The sequence below is a fragment of the Balaenoptera physalus genome (genome assembly GCF_965194825.1).
Source record: "Balaenoptera physalus genome assembly, chromosome: 19".
NCBI classification, from domain to species: Eukaryota; Metazoa; Chordata; class Mammalia; order Artiodactyla; family Balaenopteridae; genus Balaenoptera; species Balaenoptera physalus.
The window spans coordinates 45,698,536-45,708,420 of NC_138900.1; the positions used below are offsets into that span (position 1 = coordinate 45,698,536).

The 9,885-nt window shown below is 37.5% G+C and overlaps 1 long non-coding RNA gene across 4 annotated transcripts in view; it reads right to left on the reverse strand.

Annotated features, from left to right (window-relative positions):
- The window catches only part of LOC309649485, a 274,375-nt gene extending 269,295 nt beyond the window's left edge, over positions 1-5,080 (reverse strand). For all 4 annotated transcript variants that reach the window (XR_014257137.1, XR_014257138.1, XR_014257139.1 and 1 more), the window contains exon 1: positions 76-5,080. This is a non-coding gene — a long non-coding RNA (uncharacterized lncRNA). The remainder of the gene's footprint in view (positions 1-75) is intronic.
- Between the last annotated feature and the right edge of the window lie 4,805 nt (positions 5,081-9,885).

The following is a 9,885-nucleotide window of genomic DNA, read 5'->3' on the forward strand; positions in this document are numbered from 1 at the left end:
GGGCACATATATAGCATACATGAATTTCTCATTTTAACCCCAACAAATGTGCACAGAGACAAATTAGGCAGTCACCTGTGAAATGCGATAATTTGCCTTGACTTCTTCCTTTGGATAACACTGCTTTCCTGACGCTGGCCATCTGTACCTCCTAAGGATAGGAGAGGCCCCGTTTTTTGCAAGGCCTTTAGAAGGATTAAAGTTGTTGCAGAGCTCTAAACCAGGCTGTAGATTCGGTTGGAGCTCATCACAACAGTCGCAGGCCGACGTTGATGGATTCGGCAATTAGCTTATCCCAGCATCTAATATGTAAAAGGAGCATATTTCTGTCTCTCTTAAAGACTTCACAGAATGCTAAACACGGCTCTGTCTCTTCTCTGTCCCGGCGGCAGTAAGTTTCAGTGGGATTAATAGCTGAGCTTGCTTGAGTTGGCTTCTTGATAGGGCTATTTAAAGCTGTTTGTTAACAACTTTCACGTGATGGCCTCTCCCTTCCCACACATGCTCCAGATGAAGAACTTCCAAGGTGCCGATGAAGCTTTGATGGTCTCCTTAAAGGTACCACGTTGCCTAAGGGCACAGTTCTCAATGAGGCCTGGGCTCCCTGGGTAGTGGTGGAAAATGTGGAATGCAAGAATGAATAATTAAATAAGATTTAAAAGGATTTATATAGAGAAAAATCTAATGTTTGAATTCCTAATTAGAGGTAAAATAGATATTTTCACTATTTCAACACAAGTGTTATCAGTGCTGGAACTTTGCCTCATACTATGAATACACTGGTTAAAATGTTAAAAGTCTGTTCTTTTGGCTGGAGTTGTGTCAACTCATTGCAGACACACTGGCTATCTCCTGCTCAATCAGCTCTGAAAGGCAGTGATAAATATCTTTGATTAATAAAACACTAGGAATCAAATTAAATATTACTGAATACATGCAGTGTCTTTGGTAGACAAGATCCTTCAATATATGCAGCCTTTTCAAGGGTGGAAAATATTAACAGTTTATAATAAAAGTTAAGTTTTACTGGTCACCTATCCTGTGATAGGCACTGTTCTAAGTGCTTTCTTAAGTATTAACTTATAAATCCTTATAATAAGCCTATAAGATAGGTTCAGTTTTTATTTCCATTTTACAGATGAGAAAAGTTTTAGTACTTTGCCCAACAATTTGCAAAGAGATTGGCTCAAAATCCTGTCCTCTTATCCACTATATTTTAAAATATACTACTACTACTACTACTACTATCTGCAGTACTGAATAATGACCACCCAAAGATGGTCCTAATCCCTGGAACCTATAAATGTTTTGAGATGAGGAGATCATCCTCGATTATCTAGAAGGTCCTAGGTCCAATCACAAGTAACGTTTTAAGAGAGGAAGAGAGGGATTATGCACGTAGAAGAGTAGAAGACAACGTGCACACGGAGGCAGAGATTGTAGTGATTGGGCCACAAGCAAAGAAAGGCCATCAGCCGCCAGAAACTAGAAGAGGCAAGGAATGGGTTCTCCCCTAGAGCCTCTGGATGGAGTATGGTCCTGCTGATACCGGACGCCCTGATTTCATTCCAGTGAAACTGATGTTGAACTTCTGGCCTCCAGAACTGTGAGAAAATAAGTTTCAGTTGTTTTAAGCCACCAAGTTTGTGGCAATTTGCTACAGCAGCCACAGGAAACTAACAGAGGTTGTGAAAGCTAGTTAACATAGAGCTTATCAAACACTTCGTTTTATTTAAAGTTTAGGGGAAATATTTTGGCTAGGGTCCCCGAGTGATAACTACTGGGAGTAGAAACCAGGTTTGCTGACTCCCAGCCCAACATTTTCGGCTCAGATGGAGCATCTCCCATATTCCAACTACAATCTCCTCCTGATTAATCCATCAAAGCCTCCTGCTCCAAGGAACTCTTTCTACTTTATAGTGCGTAGTCGTAGTCTCGGAGAGCAGTGTTTCTTTCTTGCTACATCTCATCTGAGACCCTCTCACAGAATATGTGGTTTAGACACATTTGTGGCTTTTGAAAGAAAATGGATTTTTTAAGGGCTAGAATGCAATTCTTCCATGTTGGTAAATGTGCATAATTACCTGCCTTCCACTATTTTTGTATTAAAAGGTTTAACATATGTAAAGGGCCAACCCCAAGTAAGTCCCATTTGATTTTTAAAATTTTATAGACTTCCTTATCAAATTATCAGCATTCTTGGGATAGACTAAACAACTGAATTTTCCTGAAGGACATTATTTTCTCATTTAGGCTACTCTTTGTATGTAAATACATCAGAGACCCCTGGAAAGGCAGAATGTTGTACGAGGAAGAACAGAGGGTTTCAAGCGGAAAATTTTTCTTTGAATCACAGGATATGTTGCTTAAAGGATAACATTAGACAACACCTATACTCTGATCCTTGGTTTCCTCATCTCTAGGTGAGAGATAATTGTCTTTGCCTGATCTTCTCCAACAAAGCTGTGTGTGTGTGTGTGTGTGTGTGTGTGTGTATGTGTGTGCAAAGTAAGGATTTTGCTACACTTTTTTTTAACCTGAAGAATTCTATATACATATGAAGGGTTAAGCTTCTTTTTGTTCCATGTTCCACAATGCTTATCTCATGTCCCTGTAATAGTACTTACGAATGCTCTACAATGGGTTTATTTTTCAAGTCAAGCTCTCCTGCTACTTCCCTGACCTGCATGGGTCGTTTAAGCCAGCCAGCACCATCTATCTCCTAACAAAGCAACCAGAATATTAATGTATGCCAAACCATTTTCAGGGGTGACATCCAGAGATATCCATGAAAGCCAAACTCTAACATCATCTCCCCAACTGTCTGCTCTGCTGAATAGCATTTAGAGCTGATTCCTGACTCAATTTCCTTAAATATCTCTTTATCACTTCCCCCATTTTGACCTAGTTCCTCGTCTTAACTATGGTTTCAATTTTACCCTTAACTTTGTGGCCTCCTAGCTTAAAAGTAAATGCTCATAGCAGTCATACCTGGCCCCAAGATTCTCATAGGAGTACATTTAAAGGAGCCCTTCATAAGAAACCCACACATTGGCCAGCTATAAAACTAGAGAGCCTGCATATGATCTCTTCATGGTTAGAGGTATATACCCCTTTAATCCTTTGACTAGGATCTGTGTTGTATTCAGTACATGATCACTAAACACATGATGAGATTCAGCCTTAGGAACAGTGAAGTTAAGTACCCAGCTCTGATGATCTCATTAAGATCTCACCTTACTATAAAGACCCGCATTAACCTCATTTCAGTAAAGGTATGATGAGTACCATCTGTATGGTAGCCAATGGAGATGTAGTTCTAAACAAGACATTCTGGAGATGCTTACAATATAGTCTTGGAAATAGAGGAGTAAACAGACTATTACAATATAGCCCACTGCAGAGGTATTTGAAGGGGAAGGCCTCAGATGCCAAGGGAATAGAGAAAGACAACCTACATCAGACTAGGAGGAGTGCAAGGGTAGATTCTGAAAGCACGTGACTCATGAAGGAAGATTGAGATGTAGCCAGATGGAGAGAAGGAGAAAGCAATTCTCAGTACTGCTCTCATTTCTCTTTCAATACGTTCCCAGGCATATTGAACACCCTGCAGTGTATAAACTACTTTCTTATAATCTCCTCACTTCTTCCCACCTTCATTTAGCCTATGTGTCTCCATTTGTAAAATCCTCCTTACACTATCTGTAGTTAGTCACATAGTGTAACTAATAAAGAAACAATATCACAATATTACTGGTTATAAAATCAAATCTATTTTATACTAGGCCTATAACAAAAGCTATGGGTTACTATTGAAAATTGTTTACAGCGTGATCTATGGGCTTGTCCCCCCCCTAAGTTTTATTCAAAAGACCCAATTGGGTGCTCGCTTTGGCAGCACATATACTAAAATTGGAACGATACAGAGAAGATTAGCATGGCCCCTGCGCAAGGATGACACGCAAATTCGTGAAGCGTTCCATATTTTGTGCCCTTCCCCACCGTCCCGACCCCTTCGCTGATTAACACAAAAAATAGTGGGGTTTAAAAAAAAAAAAAAAAAAGACCCAATTGGGTGTTTTGTGTGAAAATTGGTAGGGTCATACCATTCAGTGACTACAAAAGCTCAGTTCCTCGGTACTTAAATCCAAGTTCCACCTAATTTGTGACATTACATTTTATGCCCTGCTCTTATGAATGGAGGTAGAGTGTTTGAAAAGGCTTATTAAAGGTTTCACAACATGAGTCATGTTAGTACTGAGTAACAAAGCCATTTAAAAGAACTAAGGATTGTCGCCCATAGAGATTGAAATGGGTCAAAAGGTCTAGAGTAACTACTGAGTTCATCTATATGCAAATACTTCCCTAGAAGTGTAACTCTTCAGCTCTGATTTTTAACAAGAACAGCTGGAGGAGATTCTAGTCCAAGCAGTATTCTCCACTGAAACCTTGATTATAATACATCTAGAGAAATATTGCATAAACGTCAAATTAGGAGTTATACAAACAATAGTGAAAAGCAAACTCTCAAATTTTTACATGGTTTTTTAGCTTATTCAGCCTTAGTCATCTACTGTAAAGAAAAAAAAAAGCAAATATGTATTAATTGGGTATTTTTTTTGCCAAGTGCCTCACCTTGTTTATTCTATTTATGGCATGGCAACCTTGGAAATTAAATATTATTATTGTAATTTAAAGATGAAGATTGTGACTCAAGTGATGCAATGTGCCAAATCAAATGCTTAGTACTCGTACAAACCAGATTAAAACCTGTGCTGTCTGGTCTCAAATAACAAACTTTTTCTTCCAGGCATCTGTCTAAAAATGGCAGCGAGAAATAGAAGCAAAAAGAAAGCAAATCAGACAAATGAACTGATCTGAATTTTACTGGTCCTAAGCAACTCCAAAGACAAGGAAGCCAGACTGAGGTTACAACTCTCTTTGAGTTAAAGAAATGCAGGGTAGAAACCCTCTTGCCCACTGAGAACTTGTCTTGCTTTGGTAAATGGTCATCAGCGGACCCAAGGGGAAATGATTAAATCACCAACAAGTGAGTAAAAGGAAGTAAAGGTAGTGATGCAGAACAGTCTGGATGGGGGTGGGGTGGGGCATGGTAATGTTGGGCCCCTCCCTTCCCTACTGAGCTTGTCCAAGCCTTTTCCCATCACACAGGTCTTGATTTTTACAGGACAGTCATTCTTCACTTCTTCGTAAGTAGGACTTTTGTTCTTACTTTCTGAATCCTCTCTTACTGTCAGGAGCTAAGCTAAAGCATATCAGCATCTCCTTTTTTCCAGACCCCAAGGCAAGGTTAATCAGTCAACTTCTGCTTCCATCCATCTCAGCACACCTTGACCATTAAAGTAGACTAAGAAACAATAATGAAAACAATAGTCTTAATTACGTCTTTTCTGGTGTCCTAGGTCTTGTACTAAGCTCAACTTAACCATATGGCTATTGTTAGTATTATTTTCATTTCCTAGATTAGAAAACTAAACATCTAAACTAAAGATATACAGTTGGTTATTGGCTTAGCTTAGTTTCAGAATCTATTTTGTCTGACTACAAATGTCATACTCTATATACACTGGGAGAAGTTATTCTCTGAGCCTCTGTTTATATATCTACATAGTTGGAATAAAAACCCTACATTGTGATACTGTAGTAAGAAATACATTATATTCATGTGGTAAAGTAAATAAAACACAGTAAACCTCAATAAATAGCATTCTTTTTCAATTTTTTTATAGACTCCTTGGTAACAAGTAAGAGTGACCACTATATGCCAATGGTTAAGAAACATTTCCTATGTTAAATAAATAATTGAGCAAATGAAAAAGAAAAAAAAGAATAAATGGATGAATGGATTGAAATCTCATGATAGTCTTCCCCCCACCCCTTGAAGTTCTTCTAGATTTCTAATCTTTTCAGTGTTCTGGACATCAGACAAGAGAAGATTTGGAAGGAAGAAGTTACAAGACATCCTCTGCTCCCTGGGTGAAGAATTATAATACTTCTGAATCTTTCAATTATTTGCCCTTTCTCATGTTTGAAAGTCATTCTGGCTCCCTGGATCCATCTAGTAATGAGAGTAAAAGGCAAAAAGTGGTGGAGAATCTTATTTCCACCGCTACAAATTTAAATCCATTGTTAGGGTAATATATAACAATATTTTTCCATGAATTAATCATCAGATATATATTGAGTCACTACTCATATGTCAGGAGCCCTAGCAAATAAACAGATGAAAAAGTACAGTTTCAATTGGAAAAAAACAAGTTTTTTCAGCATTTTTGTCATTGTAAAAATGAAAAGAAACTAAAAATCTAAATGTATATCAACAGATGGTTACATTGAATTGTGGTACATTTATGCCATTGATTAACACGCATCCACAAAGACAATGACTGAGAGAGCTCTGTATGCTCGTGTGGATAGCACTGAAAAGCATATTGCTAACTGGTGAGAAAAAGACACACAAAACAATATGCAAAGTACAACCCTATTAACATAAAACAAAAGGTAAATGCCAATATCATCCGTATAGAGGTACATAAAACGGATTGTGATGGGATGCACACTAAGCTGTTAAAGGTGGTTTCCCCTGGAGAGAAGTAGGAGATTTTAAGGAATTACCTGAGGCTTTCATATCATGTGCTACATATTTATGCATTTTATGATTAAACAAACAGAAGTGTTAGATTTTTAAGATTTCACATTTTATAGGAATGAAATGGTATATGAGCAGAAAATCATGTGATATGTCTATAGTCTATATAGAAAAACTCCTGTGTTCATATTCATAACCCACTCTTCTTATTTTATGAAATTTGCTTGTGGAATAAAAACAATTATGATAACAAGTAAATTAATTTGGTGCATCACTTGAATATCAAAGCTGAGTCTTTAACTTGCTAATGAAAATGTCAAAAATGATCAAGTTCCCATTCTTTCATTTTATATGTGTGAAAAATTAGGTCCAGGTAAGGAAGGCTACCTGACCAAATCACACAGCAAATTACCGGCGGAGCCTAGGGATATATGTGGATTGGAATCCATATTCAGATTGATTACTTGGGAGCTTATTTTGATTCTAAAATCAAAGAGAACAAATAGAATTTGATGTGCAATATATTAAGAGAGTTAGTTATCTTAGTGTTTCCAGTGTTTGTTTCTTTCACAATGCAAAGTAAGCAGAGGTGATATTTAACAATTAGAAAACACTGAGGTATGATCATGATTTGCTCTCAGTGTTAGGCGGCAGAATATCACTCCTCCCCTTTCCTTTGATCTCAGCCTTGCAATTTGAAAGCCAGAGGAATGATAAATGGCCATGAAATGCAGACAAAGATTCCTTCTTTTTTGTTTCACAGAAGAGGAAGATGGTCAAATTGATCAGTCATCAAGGTATAATGATCTGAAATAAATACCAGCCTCTTTGATGTGGCTTAGGATGTAAAGAGATCATTCTTCTGCCTTTCACATAATTGAATGATTATGTCTTTCTGTGAATGAGTTTCCTTAATTGCTAACTGGTAATTTGGCATCCTAACAGGAGTGTATGGGAACCGTGATCCCTCACCCTACACAAGGGAGAGAAGATTGAACTGAGAGGGATGAATGGGAAGACAGGCCTCTAAACTAGAAATAATTGGAGCAGAGAGCAGGTGATGAAAAAAAGGTATAGAAATTACTCCACCTTCTCTCAGAGAAATGACACTGATTCATCTGAGTGAGGCTGTAGCTGGGATCTCTGACAGGTGTGTATTTGTTTTTAGAAAACAACAAGCAAAGACTATATAGCCTAGGGGATGTTTCCATTTGTAAAAAAGATAAAACCTGAAAGGACTTAGTCATCCTGATCTTGGGGAAGCATTAAACAAAATATACAGGGCCACCTGAGTTAATAGGTGAAGGGCATTTGAAAAGGTCAAAAAATATGAAAGATTTATTTAAAAATTAAGGTATTGAAAAAATATATATGCAAATATTGTTTGAGAGACCTGCCATTTTTATTTACTTACTGTGCTACACTGAATAAATTAGTTAACTTTCTAAAATCCATTTTCTTCCTTATTCATAAAAAGATGACGATGAGATCAGAATTGTCCTTTTGTGATGGTTAAAAGAGTTCATGAAAGTGGTGCTTTCTAGTAAAAAGTACTAAGTGGCTGTTAGGTCCTACCCTTCCTTTCTGTCTTTTAGCTGGAAATGAGATAGCGTTTATAGTGTCAACATTTTACCAAGGCTTAAAGGCCAATTGGTAATTCCCACTTATTCATAAACACTTTTCTAGGCAACTGCTTCTTCAAAACATGGTAAGTTTCATCTGTGACTCATGTAATTTCTTGTATTTTAGAAATGTAAAATCTCAGTGATCATGATGATTTAAGACTTTTGCAGCTTTTTACATACACACCTTCAGATGCTTATCTCTAGTTCCATTACCTTCTCACTATTAATTGAACATTTTCAAATTTGGATATTTAATGGGTAATTCATATAACAACTGAAATTACATTTTTCTTCTAACCATTACCAACATTTTCTCCCATGATATTCTTTGTCTGATTTGTGCATTTATCCTTTGATTAATGAACTCAAAATAATTTTATAAGTACTCACTCTGTGCCAAGAACTGGGAAAGGCACAAAACCAGCTATGTTTCCTACATTCATCAAGCTTACTATCTAGAGGAAAATATAAATGAATACTGAAATGACCGTAAAGGGAAAATTGTGTTAAAATCTGTGATATAAAGTTATAAGATATCAAGAGGATATTTGATTGGGAGAATTCCTCCAGTGGTAATCAGGGTTACTTCCTTGAGTAAAGGGTGTATGATGTGTAATGTATGTGTGTATGTGTGTGATGGGATGATGGTGATGATGTTACCCAGGCAGAAGGCTAAGCTTGTGCAAAAGTTCTATAACGAGATGTAATATGGCATATGAAAGTGAAAGATGGCTGAACATGGTCAGAAAGCAAACAGTTAAAGGGATTATGATAGGAGATAAAGTGGGAGACGTGAAACATATCAAACTCTCTGAGAACCATTTTCTTCCTTAACCTTTGGTAACTTTCACACGGACACTTGACCACTTCCTTTCCCTTATTCTCAGGGCCTTGTTACCAAGATCTATATAATGTGCCTATGATGAGCCTCTGAAACCTTCCTGCTTCTCTCCACCTACGTTGTTATTTCTTCAAACATTTGCCCCAAATTAGAAATAATTGGAGTAAAGAGCCGGTGATGACATATAGTCACAGCTGGTCTCCTTCCCTTCGGCCACCTCCTGCTACCCTGGAGATTTAATAAATGTAGATTTTCAGGTGTGTTATTAGCAGCATTGCTTATGGTAAAAACAATCCCTGATTATCAAATTGTGTCTGGTTTCCGATGTCTATGTATGGCTGAAAAAATTTTGATTTGGAGCCATAGCTTTGAAATTCTATATGGAAGAGACTCTCTTAACTGGTATTTCCCATGTAGAGACCCTGGAACCTGACTTAATAATACTGAAGTGGTTCACAGATACTGGCTCATGTTGGAAATGAGGCTTCTAAACTAGGTTGGATCACATACCTGCAAGATATGTGTTCTTCCATTACCTGAGCTTTCACCTGCTGGATGTAAGGGGAGCTGGCAAAAAACAATTGCTGGTTAACTATGTAAACAGGTACATGTGCTTCCGTACGGGCATACTGACCGGCTGGTATGCTGTGCTTTGTTGCCTAAATCTGAGTAGCTGAAACCACATGTGTTCTCTGATAGTTTTGTAAATCTTAATATTCATTTGAAGCTGAGAAGAAGAGCTCCTGGTGGGTATTGTCCCTGACATTAATACATATGCTTTCTCAAACTGTGTGTAATTTCATGCCCTC